Consider the following 15,466-nt stretch of genomic DNA (forward strand, 5'->3'; position numbering starts at 1 on the left):
GTTGCAATGGTCCTGCAACTCCCGCTCCACTTTAGTCGAGATTCGGCCGTCATATAAGCAAGTAGTTTTACCATTTGTCCCATGAAAACATGGATGATCAAAAGGAAACACCCCAATGGGATCATGCAAAAGGTAGGAAAATTATAAGAAAAAAAAGGTATATACCTTTTACTCTAATCATCACTAAGAAGAGGATACAGAGTATGAAATTCCCCTTCAATCTTCCTATCTTGCAACATAGGATGGACCGACACTCTCCTTCTTTTTCGACTTTGCTTTCTTTTTTTGTCGTGATCATCAAGTGCAATGGCGTTTATTACCAAATCGGCTCGAGAAAAGTCACACATCTCCATAGCCGGTGATGAGACTTCCCCTGGTGTTGAGTGATGGAGAGAAAATGATGGGACCAAGAGCAGAGCGAGAGCTGACTGGATGTCTGAACCACCCACCACTCACCAGAGCGGAGCGCGACCGGACCTGTAGTGCGAATCAAGCTTAAGTGTTACTCTGGTGTTACAAGTCAGTACCTTTTCATGGGAATTTGGGAATAGGTTTCCCGTGTTAGTGCAAGGTGACACCACTCTTGCAGCTCCGAAATTTCTATAAAGTTTTATCTATTCTAAACTTGCAGAATTTGCGACATGATCAGGCAAACAGAGGGTTTGAACTGCGTTGTGAATATACTGATTTGGTCAGAATTACGATTGGAGATTAAATGACTGTAAACTGCCGTTCTGGCATGGGTCAGTTCTTGATGTACCACATTGCAATTCGGCCTTCTAGAGACATTGACTTTGTGCAGGACACTGCACCCCTTATCTTAGAAAACGTTTGAATATAGGCCTAAACGGCAGAATGTGTGCAGTGAACGTGAGGTACACAGCCTGTGTGGTTGGTGGGCTCAGGTCTTCTTGACGTCACAAGATTGTTGACGTTTAACTGCCCAATGGCAGTCATTTCCTGATCGCACTGCCACTTATTTTTATATCGCCCCGTGCTAGTATCAGAATAAAACATTTCAATGCTGTAGCGTCTATCCTGTTGAAAAAGACAGCAATATTGACATGATATTGCAAATGCAACATACTTATCATCCAAGTTTATGTTTTAGTTTTATCTAAATATTCCCCTCTTGTTTTCTTCTTGTCTTCACAAAATTCAAGGAAAAACAATCAATTTAATATTGACAGCCTAGCTGCCCGCTTCCCCGTGGTTCACATACTCTTTGCAGAAATTTGGCACCGAATTTTTATCTGAAAGCATTCACTTTGCTAAATGACTTCCTTCTTGCTGTTGGCAGAGTAATGTTTCCCGGGAAAATAAAGGGGAATATTTAGTTTGTGTTGTAACAAAGCAAGTATATAAACTACTAAAAAGTTCGCTCAGATATTGGCATTTCAGAACTAGGTAGTCATAGCTGCAAACATCAGGTATTGTTAAACAGGTAGCATATACTGGGTAAGCAATCCATTTTAACGACCAGTATGTTTCACAAAAAATAACCGATCAACCAGTTGCAAATAAACATTCATACAGTTCAATAAACCTGGAGATTTATGCGTTTTACAGATAGACCTTAAATTCGAATATTTTTGGGCGTAATTTATGGTCATTGGAAAGCCCAGACGATCAGTTTCCCGCGAATGAAATAGCACACAGAATGCAATGATATATTCTCTCAACAAATCAAAGGTTCCACTGAATAACAGTCAGAACTTCACGATGCGCCCCATGAACCTTCAGGCTATAAGTCATGACTCCATTTCCTTTCTTAAAAAAGGCCAGACTTTCTCTCTCTATTCCTTTTGAATGTGTATACATATATATATATATATATATATATATATATATATATATAATATATATATATGTATATATAATATATATATATATATATATATATGTATATATATATATATATATATATATATATGTATATATATATGTATATATATATATATATATATATATATATATATATATATATATATATATATATATATATATATATATATATATATATATATATATATATATAATATGTGTGTGTGTACAAATGTACACAGACGTAGACCTTACGACACACACACACAATATATATATATATATATATATATATATATTATATATATATATATATACATAGTTGTGTATGGTGTGTACAATTGTAGGACAGTAAAGCTGAAAATTTTCCTCGATGGTTGGCCGTAGGGTAGAGATTAGAGTGACGCCTGGACCCGGATTATTTATCAGTTTATGGTAATCCATATTGTAGAAATATGACGTCAGAATTCCGCGACCCTGAGATGTTCACAGTCTGAATTCGTTTCATTGAGGCAAAATCTATACATCGGACTCCGAACCGGCAACTGCTCTTAAAACAATTCACTACAGATTTCAGTCACTTTATTTAATGACTTAAGAAAGGAGAATTTTGTTGCCCATATTTGCGATTTTTTTTTTTATAAAATTTACGTGGTCTTGGGTAATTCTGCATTAACTGCATCTTCTCCTCTGCATAAACTGCAACAGTCACTTCTGCATTGTACTACTCTCGGTTTTTCTCAATATTTAGGATATTTCATTATCATTATTATTTTTTTTTTTTACTTCTAGCCTCATATCTTCTATTCTCTATAGCTTCCATACTGCCAACTAATGCAGCATCATCGACAAATACCATCGTTTTATACTCCATTCACAATTTTTTTTGTCAAACCTTTGCTTGCAGTGCCTGATTTTTCTAACTTTTCTACTACTTTACCCATTGTAACTTAGACTACCATTCTTATCTTAAGGTTTTCTAGCTAATTCATTTACTATCAGCTTTCAAGAGCCGGTTTCTTTCTCTTTCTCTTTATTTCAACTGTTGACCACTACTGCTCCTTATCTAACCAGGTACTCACTGCTACAGAAAAATATAGATATAGGTCTAGCCAGATACTCATACTGCTAAAGAAAAATATAGATCTAGGTCGATTTAGAACCAGACTTTACTTTTCTCCTCATATTTCCTCCTCTTTTTTCCTTTTCTGGAAGAAGAAGGGAACTCAAAGGGACCTTTCATCCACATCTGGCGCCTTCGGCCTCTTTCGCGCCGCGCGGCCATTATGGGATCATTGTTACTTCCACTTTATCATTCAACAAACTTCAGCTGTCACCTTTGCCAATAGACTTTCCAGAACTTGATACAAGGGCGTTACTACGCCGGAAGGAAAGGAGAGAGAGAAAGAGAGGGGAAGAAACTCCAAAAAACTGTGGTCACCAGTTTCTTTGAGAGGGAATCAGAGAGAGAGAGACGGGGGGGGGGGGGGGGGGGGGGGGGGGGGGGGGGGGGGGAGTTAGTAAGAAAAAGAAAAACCAGACCGCCAAAAGGTGCTGGATATCACTCACAGCTGTTGCAGTAGAGCATCACATCGTTGTACCTGAGGAGTGTCTGGCGCCTGCTAGTTCCTCTGGTTGATACACCCACATGAAAGAGAAGATAGTACGAGTGGCTTTCTTTTAATAGGGAAAAGACTTTTCGTATCGTTTCCATCTTGCTTGACATAAATGTAGTCCTGAGAGACCTGTACATGAAAGAGAGTAGTACGAGTGGCTTTCTTTACTTTAATGGGGAAAAGACTTACGTGTTGCATCCTATTTACTTGATTTAAATGTGGTCGGTGACCTTTTAAATGTTTTGCTCTGTAAGTTTCTTCATCTATTGAGTAAGGTTCCTAAATTAAAGTTAGATTTTTCTATAACACGTATGCGGGTATGAGTATACTTGGTTTGTTATCTAAGCGTCACTTACTCTGAGGTGGTAAGTACCAAACATGCCGGAAGCTTCTTGGGACCCCGTGTTTAACACTAGCTCCTCGGGGATCAAAGTATTATATACACCCATTTCTATAATGTGTGGTCGACAAATTATAGTAATAAACGATATCTTCGTGTGGCCGTTTACTTTACCTTTACCATACGATGTTTAGTACTAGCACCTCGGAGGAGGTGACGCGTAGATAACAAGCGAAAGAGTAGCACCCATTCGACTGTGCTTCAAACACTGACTTCCTCGGTTTCTCATACTCAGGAAACTTATAGGAAATAATCCTGTAAATGTAAACAAAATAAATAGAATAGAAAGCACGATTCAAAGAAACCTGAGAATACGTGAAAAATTATTAAGTGGAAAGTGTATATATTGAATGAAATGTGTTTTGTAGCTTGCGTTATCCAGGAAACTCAAATTTCAGTTTCTATATTCTTTTAATATTTTACCTTTGCCGTCATGTACCTTTTTTCAAAATATTAATGAATTAATATTAAACATCCTTTGAGAAGTGTTATTAAAGGGTTCAATCGCTGGATTTAGAACAGCATAATTTCCCATTTGTGAAAACTTCCATTTTATTAAAACCAATTGACCCTATGCTGCCATTCCTTTGAACATTTAGCTTGATTACGCTATCTATGAATACGTACATGAAACCCATTTTCTTTCATTGTATATATATATATATATATATTATATATATATATATATATATATATATATATATATATATATATATATGTATGTATATTGAGTATAAATTTTTCATTCCCATCTTTATTGATATCCTTAAGGTCTTTGGAATCTGTCCGGTTATTATTATTATTATTATTTTTTTTTTTTTTTTTTTTTTTTTTTTTTTTTTTTTTTTTTTTTGCTCTATCACAGTCCTCCAATTCGACTGGGTGGTATTTATAGTGTGGGGTTCCGGGTTACATCCTGCCTCCTTAGGAGTCCATCACTTTTCTTACTATGTGTGCCGTTTCTAGGATCACACTCTTCTGCATGAGACCTGGAGCTACTTCAGCCTCTAGTTTTTCTAGATTCCTTTTCAGGGATCTTGGGATCGTGCCTAGTGCTCCTATGATTATGGGTACGATTTCCACTGGCATATCCCATATCCTTCTTATTTCTATTTTCAGATCTTGATACTTATCCATTTTTTCCCTCTCTTTCTCTCAACTCTGGTGTCCCATGGTATTGCGACATCAATGAGTGATACTTTCATCTTGACTTTGTCAATCAGCGTCACGTCTGGTCTATTTGCACGTATCACCCTATCCGTTCTGAATACCATAGTCCCAGAGGATCTTTGCCTGATCGTTTTCTATCACTCCCTCAGGTTGGTGCTCGTACCACTTATTACTGCAAGGTAGCTGATGTTTCTTGCACAGGCTCCAGTGGAGGGCTTTTGCCACTGAATCATGCCTCTTTTTGTACTGGTTCTGTGCAAGTGCCGGGCATTCACTTGCTATGTGGTTTATGGTTTCATTTTTCGTATTGCACTTCCTACATATGGGAGAGATGTTATTTCCGTCTATCGTACTTTGAACATATCTGGTTCTTAGGGCCTGATCTTGTGCCGCTGTTATCATTCCTTCAGTTTCCTTCTTTAGCTCTCCCCTCTGTAGCCATTGCCAATTGTCATCGCTGGCTAGTTCTTTAGTCTGTCTCATGTATTGTCCGTGCATTGGTTTGTTGTGCCAGTCCTCTGTTCTTTCTGTCTTTCTCCTCTGTCTGTATATTTCTGGGTCTTCGTCTACTTTTATTAGTCCTTCTTCCCATGCACTCTTTAGCCACTCGTCTTCACTGCTTTCAGATATTGCCCAGTGCTCTGTTTTCAATGTTGACGCAGTCCTCTATACTTAGTAGTCCTCTCCCTCCTTCCTTTCGTGTTATGTATAGTCTGTCCGTATTTGCTCTTGGGTGTAGTGCTTTGTGAATTGACATTTGTTTCCTGGTTTTCTGATCTATGTTGCGGAGTTCTGCCTTCGTCCATTCCTTACCACTATTCCTGCGCTGTATGCTGATTACTGGGCACTGCCCATGTGTTTATGGCTTTTATCATATTTCCGGCGTTGAGTTTTGACTTGAGTATCGCCTTGAGTCTCTGCATATATTCTTTCCTGATCGTGTCCTTCATCTCTTGGTGTTTTATATCTCCTCCTTCCATTATTCCCAGGTATTTGTATCCTGTCTCATCTATGTGTTTGATGTTGCTCCCATCTGGTAGCTTTATCCCTTCAGTTCTCGTTACTTTGCCTTTTGTAGGTTGACTAAGGCGCATTTTTCTATTCCAAACTCCATTCTGATGTCCCCAGATACAATCCTTACAGTCTGGATTAGGGTATCTATTTCCTTGATGCTCTTACCATACATTATTATTATTATTATTATTATTATTATTATTATTATTATTATTATTATTATTATTGAGAAGATGAACCCTATTCATATGAAACAAGCCCATAGTGACCACAGACCTGAAATTAAAGTTTCCAAAGAATATGGTGGGTAACGGGAAATTCATAAGGAGGAGATCAGTTTTTAGGTAAATAGATAATAAATTAGCAGATTAATAAATAAATAGATAAAATGTAAGTAAATTATTTAAATACAAGGAGAATTGTATTGTTTTTTCTCTGTTCGTAAACATTCTGCCCAAGCGCCTCAGTGGCGTGATCGGTATGTTTTTGGCCTTCTACCTCGGCAGGCGCGAGTTCGATTATCGGGCATTCCATTGAGGGGTGAGAGATGTGTATTTCTGGTGATAGAAGTTCACTCTCAACGTGGTTCGGAAGTCACGTCAAGCCGTTGGTCCCGTTGCTGAATAACCACTGGTTCCACGCAACGTAAAAACGCCATACAAACAAACAAATAAACAAAGCCTCCGGATTCATTTATAATGAGCTGTGATTTTCGATTTCCCGAAAGTCCCGTCATCAATCGAAATAATATACTATATCTCCAGAAAAGACGGAAAATCAAATAAGAGAAAAAAAAACTCATAGCTAGGTCACCTCTGATTTAGATCACCTCTAATAAAAAAAAAAAAAATGTATGAAAAGGCATTAGCGTTGCTCCTAGGAGCTCGCCATCGCTTGCATTATTAGTCGGCCTCCCCCCTAAGACGATTACGCCGCTGGTTATATGTTTTATATAAATCACGGGACGGCCGGAAAGCTCCTTAGTTTTTCAGTGTAGCATCGGGTATCTCCGTTCAATAAGTAATACATCTCCAGGTCCCCCGACGGCCAAGAGAGAGAGAGAAGACTTTTCCTCTAAATATCCGCAGCACGTCAAACTGGGATGGGAGGATGTAATAATAATAATAATTTCTGATAAGGATTAACGGTACTACCTATTATTTTTCTTCTTCTTTCTATCACGGGTTAGAAGCGGTGGTCTGAATATGCTCTTTAATATTTTTTAAAAATTAAAAAAATCTCGTAGGTGGATGGTTCTTTGGTTCGTTCCCCCCGGCCCAGAGCTGCAGCCCCTTCCATTCCTTTTACTCTACCCCTGTTCATATTACCATTCTTCCATCTTTCTGTCCACCCTCTCCTAACAATTGCTTCGAAGTGCACCTGCTAGGTTTTCCTCCTGTTACACCTTTCAAACCTTTTAACTCAACTCTTTCTTTTTCAGCGCCGAATGTTAAGTATATCTTAGTTTAACCAGACCACTCAGCTAATTAACAGCTCTCCCAGAGCTGGCCCGAGGGATTAGATTTGTATTTACTTAGCAAAGGGACCTACAGCTTATTGTGGGTCGGAACCACATTATATCGAGAATTGAATATCCCATCACCAGAGATAAATTCCTCTGGTTCCGCATTGGCGGCAGCAGGTAGCGAACTCGGGCTACCAGATTGATAAGCTAGTACGCAACCCACGCGTCCAATAATGAACGTCAGGGCTGAATGACCTCATAGGTCCAAATGCTTGGCCTTTTGCCTCAATTTTATCTTACATAAGAATAAATCTGATATATATTTTACATAAGAATAAATCAGAATAATTTCTGATACGAATTAATAGCACAACCTATTTTTTTTTTTCCAACGGTTAAAAAAGGTGGTTTGGATATCCTCTTTAATAAAAACAAAATCTGTACGTTAATAAGATACGTCCGATGAACGCTTACCGAGAAAAGAAGCTTAATTTTTTGTACCGGAACTCTTCTTCTTCTTCTTGCAGTTTTGCGACATTATCATACTTTTACTACCCAGGCGGCCTTTGTTTTGGTGTCCTAACTGAGACTTAGGAAATAAGCTTACCCAAATATGTGTTCAAACAATATCATTTTTATTTATATATTACGTGAGCTCGTCGAAGGTATCGGTAGTTAAAGTATTCTGTCAAATATGTCAGTTGGAAAATTATTCTTACCAATGCATTTTCTCATAAGAGTTCCTCGTAGAGCTTAACTTTATGATTAAAAGTCGTTCACTTTTCATACGAACCATATATATATATATTATATATATATATATATATATATATATATATATATATATATATATATGTGTGTGTGTGTGTGTGTTTATATACATGTACAAACACACAACCACGCGTGCGCAATTTGCAGGTACCTAGCTAGCCTGGAAAATTGCGCCCTAAGACACCTGGCAGGCAGCATCACGAACACGTTCCTGCATTTTTTAAAAGTCCTTCGTAGCCAATTCTCGTCCACTCTTAGCTTTTTCTCCTTCGAAATTGTTGCAATATATATTTTTCGTTTCTTTTGCTGACGTTATTCTGTAGTTCGTGACGAAGGATTCTATCTTTTTGGCATTTATCTTCACTCTTGATTTACTTGGGTTTGTCAATTTCCTAGTTGACATGTATATATAATATATATATATATATATATATATATATATGTATGTGTGTGTGTGTGTGTGTGTTTGTGTATTATGTATATATATACATGTGTATATACATATATATACATTTATATATATCAACTTGGAGTTTGACAGAACCCAAGTTAAAAATCACAGTAGAAGCACGTGACTTTATTATATGAGTGAATCCCACAGGAAAATGATTGCCATCAATCCGTACTGAGCGCTTTCGTCTTTAATGAGACATTAACGAGGCACAAATGAGATATCGTTGGAAAAAAGGCATCATCCACACAAAAAAAAAAAAAAAATCAAGGATAACAGATGGTTAATTTTCAAAAGGGTAAAAATACAAGAGATAATCCAGGATAATCTGACATCACGCGGTCACAAACTAGAACATAGATTTAACCATAAGAGAAAAGGAAGCTTAACCATACAAAGCCCAGAAACATGTATAAAACTGAATATATTAATTTTGTTGCTTATATTCAATTACAACTTAAATTTAGAACACTTTCTTTATTTGACTCGATCAGACAAGATTCAATAATATTCCTTTTAACTGTGTCGCTACACGACATTAAGGATCTTGCCTGACTCCAGTTAATGGGATGATCTAAATCTCTCTTATGTCCGGTTTGTTTGTGTTTTGCCTGTAGTCATATTTCAGTCCTATAAAAAAAAGTGGGTTTACTTTTCTAAGATCATTGTGGTGTGGCTTGTAGAGATACCATACGGTGCCAATTTTCATGTTATGGTAATCATATTAGCTTCATGGAGTCTATTGAAATAGTTTTCATTTCTTGAAATGTTTGCATCAGATATTTTGAATATATCTTATTTCGTATATTCTTCGTTAAAACCTGTTTCATTTATGAAAATGAAGATATGGCATATTTTTTTCCGCGGCGATGCCAGATCTGAGTTCAGGGGACCTATGGTTTTTAAGAGGATTTAAAAGGTCATGGTCAATATCATTAAAGGATACTCGCACTCGATCACCCACTGTGAAAAGTATGGACAGCCCAGCCCAAGTGACTTCCGTCAGCGTCTTCACCCACCACCTGAGGCCAAGGAAATAGTCTATAATTTCCTGAAATACTTCATTTTTTTATATAAACATCTTGCAAGTCCTGTAACTGATGTTTCGAAGGCTATCCAGAGAACATCTGAAGCAACAAAAGTGTCAGAAATGACCATGCGTAGACTTAAGAAGCAAGAGAGGCGGGAAATATAATGGAATCTCCAGTGTTTCAAAAAAGAAAAGAGAAAGTGAGTCCTGTGACTGACTTGGATGATTTTGATAAAAATGTTATGCAGAGAAGGAATGAGTGGTTGTCTTTTCCAAGGGCATAATAGATCGATTGACTTATGAATTTATGTTTCAAGTCCAAACACCGGAGCCAACAGGTCACTCAACGCATCTATAATTATAGAAAGAGAAAGAAGGAATAGGTAAATAGAATCGGGAATAAAAAAAAATAAAAAGACTTAACAGGGAAGAAGCAAACCCTTTCCCTTGAATCCCAAGGTCTAAAGCGAATCCTCCTAAGAAGGATTATATCAGCGGGAAGCATTCAATGGGACTTACATACCCGTAGATATGACAACTCTGCCTTTTCTACCTGGCCCCACCCGAGCGATCTTAGAAAAGTAAACGCACTATAGTAGACTTTCAAGTCTGGTTTTGTAGGCTGCGTGACGAATATTTTGCCTTGAAACAGGAGACGAAATGGACTCTAGTGGACAACACCATCTCCCCATTTTCATAATGAAGAAACGAGAAAAGGTAAATGATTAGATTACTTTCTTTCCATGAAATGATCTCGTCATTGCCCTGCGACTCAGAAACGTTCTCTCGCGTATAATAACCATCATCGACGGATGAGAAATATCAAAGAGAGTTTGGCTTCATTCCGTGCGGTATTGTAATCTCCCGGATTTTCCAAAGCCTCTGTGGTTATTAAATCCTCGTGCCTGAAGCCACGAGGGTCGTGAAATCGCGGTGTTAATCCAGAATTTTTCGTGATTACATTTCCTATTTTCTATTTTGTAACCTGCAACACAGTTACGGTAAATATTTTTGGTGCATTTAAAATTATTTCTTACGAACTACAGCTTCTGTTTCGAATTTTAGTTTTTTTTCTCTCTCTCTTTTTTAAGAGTGCGAGGGTGTAGCTTCCAAACTTTTAGGGCCTTGTACAGTTGTACAGTGTGAATATATATATATATACGTATATATATTATATTCCTTTAAGTATCATCATACATGTGTATATGCGCATAAACTATTTATATATACATATATATATATATATATATATATATATATACACGTATATTATTCATGTATAAAGACAGTTAAATAGAGAGTATAATGTTCATTCAATCATGCAAAGTTAATTCTAACAGTTACCAATACTATAGTCAAACCAAAATGTCGTGGCGAGTGACAGAAGGTTTTTCCCGGACTATATCGTTCGCAGTTAAGAACATTTTGGTCATTTTACCCTTAAGGAAACCGACCTACTTAAACCTAAGTGTTCGTCCGTATTTTTCTCGGATTTTGTTTTCATTTCTTCAAAACCCGACCTCGAGTAACCTTTGTGTGTCTGAAAAAAATTGTATATGGTCAATAATCAGATGGCTTGAAATTATGGCATTATTACAAGATCTATGAATAGTATTTCCAAAAAAAAAAACACACACAAATAAAGGAAAATCATTAGGAACAACCAGAATTTTCTCTTTCTTTCTTTAGAAAACGAAGTACGGTAAATGACAGATCTCAGGTAAAGTCATAATCAAGGGATTAACATCGAGGCGGAGATTTAAAAGGATAAATAGATCTGGCAGAGCTGTATTCTTTTCCTGACCCCACCCCGGCGATCTTAGAATCTTGAAAAGACCATTTCTATACTTCAACATAAAAAACGAGTCTATCAAAGAAACACAGAAAAGGTACGGTTGACCCTTTGCAGCATACAGATGTAGAAATTTGAAAAGAGATAACCTTTCATAATCTTTTAATTGCACTGCCTAGTTGATCTTACTGAAAGATTTTATCGGGTGTTGGGGTCACGTCTTTAAATGATTGAAATTCCAGCTTGCATGATTAGGACTTAACTCGTCATCATACAGCCATAAAATTCGTTTGGTCTTTCATCTTCCTCTATATATAACAGAGTTTTGTATATTTATGTACATTGCCACTCACTCGACTCACCCTGTAAAGAAAGTACTTGCAGACGTGTTCTTCTTCCTGCTACAGAATGGAAAGAGCGGAAGAAACTGGGATGAGACCTTGACCGATGTGACGAGAGTTTACGATTGGGCACATGAAGCTACCAGTACTCTAGATGTATTTTATGATATTTTCTAATAAAGGAAAAAAACAAAAACGAAATAGTGGGTGGAGGGACTGGTCTCGCACCATCCAGTACAGAACTTAATCCGGCTTTACTTATATACCGATGAGATTTTTCCCTTTGTCTACAAGGGAATAAGACCTAAACTTTTAAATTCAAATACGAAGCATTCTGATGACACCTGTCGTCATCCGCCACGACATTTTGGTTCGACTATAATATTTTCTAAATAATCATGATACTTTTTCTCGACGATTTGACAGCCATTCAGACAACTTATGTTCGAAGACTGTCCCTCTGGAAAGATTCCAGTACTTTCTAATGAGAAGCTGGAATATAATTCAGTGTTTCTCCAGTATATATATATATATATATTTATATTCTGTGAAAATTATGTTTTCTAAAATCCTCAAAAAGTTAGCCAAGATTCAAAACAAGATTTTTTCCTTTTAGTTTTTTTTTCTTGTATCACAGTACCCAACCATTTTGGAGCTAGAAGAATCTCTCTCTTCTCTCTCTCTCTCTCTCTCTCTCTCTCTCTCTCTCGTCTCTATCGTTCTCCCCCCCTCTCCCTCTCTCTCTCAAATCTCATCTCTCTCTCAATCGATTTGTATTTTATATCTGAATCCGAACATGGTGGAAATCTTCCAGATAAGTGAAAGAGGAACGTAAGCAAAAACTTAATTTCGGTTCTAGTTAAAACTTATTCCCACTCCGCACTTTTCTGTCCATCTCGTGTCCAACCCAGCGACCAAACCTTACCCTCTCCCTCCACCCGATTTTTTTTCTCTTTTTCTTATCTTCCTCCATCTCTCCTAATCTAGATCTCAGTCTGGACAGAGACGTTGGACGAGGAGGTGGGGGAGGAGGAGTGTAAGAGTGAGGGGACAGTGAGCCTAACGCTGGTCGGGGACCACCAAGAATAGCAATCAGATCAGCCTAGACGGAGAAAAGTTGAGTTCCAACCGTAACGTAACGCTACACTTGAACCGAATGGGGTTTCCTCTAAGGCAGCTTCATCATGCTCCTCCCCCAGCCCCATCCCGACCCCCGACTCCCCAACCACTGATTTCTAGGCCAAGGCTCCTGTGGAATCCCCTCCCACACCCCACAACCGATTTCTAGACCGAAACTCCTCGGGAATTTCAGAGAAGCTTCATTTCCTCTTGACCAATTCCCGCCTTTTCTCTGGCTAAGTAACTTGATAGCGTACGATTTGTTCACCATAGTCTTTAGCATTTTGTTCTCTTAGAAATATTTATTAGATACTAACCTTATAGTTTAAGGATTATGAGCACAGGTTTAGAAGCAGAAACTATTTAACGTTTGAATTATCAACCAATGTTATGCATGAAGTTTTTTCTTTTAAGTTATGGTTTTATACTTGTAACAATTATCATAGCTTAATTTAAGTTATTGGGAAAAAGGGCATCTTTTATATTATTATTATTATTATTATTATTATTATTATTATTATTATTATTATTATTATTACCTTTAATATTCAGTGGGAATAAAGGCTTTTTTATTGGTTCACTATTGACACTAATTAATATTACTTATTATTTTACTTGTTGATAGCGTTATCTCAGATACTTGAAACACGTTAAGTGAATAGAATGGGTTTTGAATGAAAATGTTACCATTATAACATATATTAATTTCTTCCTTGTATGAAATCAAGGAGGATGGTCATTAGTATGAGGGCTATCCTTCGTCTTTTCGGATAACTGTAGCTGAATTTATGCCTGTGATAGCTATTACATGAGCGGTAATATATTTCAAGGGTTGTGGAAAGTACAGCATCACGTGCAGAAATTGCGAACGTTCGAGTTATGCGACATGCAGACATTATAACGTTTGTAGACTTCACATTAAACGTTTAATATATGGAACCAAGTCGATCTCATGAAAATGGTGTTCATTACACCAAACTATTAACATGATTATTACAAAAATTGTATGTCCTGATTATTCTAAGCATAACAAACCCGATGATGTTGCGTTCATTACAGATCCCAATTGTATTGAGCTGAAACGTTTTCTTTATATTCCTTCGTTATGCCTTAGTTTTAGTTTTCTGTAAAAGAAAATGACTGAGATGGCTTTTGTTTGTCCGTCTGCACTTTCTCTGTCCGCCCTCGGACTTAAACACCACTGAGGCTAGAGGGCTGCAAATTATTATGTTGATCATCCACCCTCCAGTCATCAAACAGACCAAATTGCAGCCCTCTAGCCTCTAGTTTTCAATTTATGTAAGGTTAAATTTAACTATAATCGTGCGTCCGGTAACTTTATAGGACAGGCCACCACCGGGCCGTGGTTAAAGTTTAATGGGTCGTGGCTCATACAGCATTATACCGAGACCACCGAAAGGCTGCTGATCTATTTTCAATTTACTTGATTATACGTTGTACGGAAAACTCGATTGCACCGAAGAGACGTCGACGTCGGCGCATTTATTACTCGTTTCTCATTTACACTGAAAATGAACGGAATTTGTGCAATACATTTCTCGTCACTGATACTGTATCGTGGATTAGGACAGAAATACAGATCAGTATATATCTGCTGTCGAGGAACTTGGTATAACGTCCCTCCAAGTCATGATCGGAATATTGCGCAGTCGGTTACAGCTCGGCGTTTCGAGATTCGCCTTGGCTAGCGTCTACAAAATCCCCCTTCATTGGGAACTCTTCGATCCCCGGGACTAGGCTGAAAGCAAAAGAACGAAAGAGAGTTGGCACTATACTCTGTTTTTTTTTCCATCTGTCCATCAGCCTGTGGTGTTTGCGTATGGTAACACTGCGTCCCGGGCTTTAGATAGTTACGCTATGTGTAAGTTTTAGGTAAATAAAAGGATATCTTGATGTACATTTGCAACTGAAAAGTGTTTTAATAATTTACTGTATGCGAATTACACCGTTAATATTCGAAATAGGATATTTGAATGTAAGCTGAATGTAACTATCTAAAGCCCGGGACGCAGTGTTACCAAACGCAAACACCACAGGCTGGTGGACAGATGGAAAAAAACCGAGTAAAGGGAAGCCCAGTTTCTGAAAAATTATCTCAGATTTGATTTCTATGAGAATGAAGGGTTGGTGGGGGCGGGGGGAGGGGAGGGCGGTCAACGAAAAGAACTAAAGCGCGGCGGCACTACGAAAAAACCAGTTTCTGAAAAATAATCCTAGAATCGTTTTCGAGACGAATCGCGGGAAAATTGAAGAGCGAAAACTAAGAGAAGGAAGTAGTTGTTGAGACGAAATTCCGGCCGCTGAAAAATAATCATAGAATCGATTTCGAGGCGAATTGAGAGAAAAACGAAAGTGAGGAAATGGCGCTGAAGAATTTAAATCTCTTGGGAAGTCTGCTGTGGGAAAACGGGGATGGCGAGGAAGATAGAAGAAGAAAAATATTTGGGGAATC

The 15,466-nt window shown here is 37.6% G+C and overlaps 1 long non-coding RNA gene across 2 annotated transcripts in view; it reads left to right on the top strand.

The window, feature by feature from the left end:
- Positions 1-15,466, top strand: part of LOC135211176 (uncharacterized) — a 147,368-nt gene that overhangs the window by 1,497 nt on the left and 130,405 nt on the right. The window lies entirely within an intron of this gene.

Source organism: Macrobrachium nipponense, chromosome 4 (genome assembly GCF_015104395.2).
Source record: "Macrobrachium nipponense isolate FS-2020 chromosome 4, ASM1510439v2, whole genome shotgun sequence".
Lineage (NCBI taxonomy): Eukaryota > Metazoa > Arthropoda > Malacostraca > Decapoda > Palaemonidae > Macrobrachium > Macrobrachium nipponense.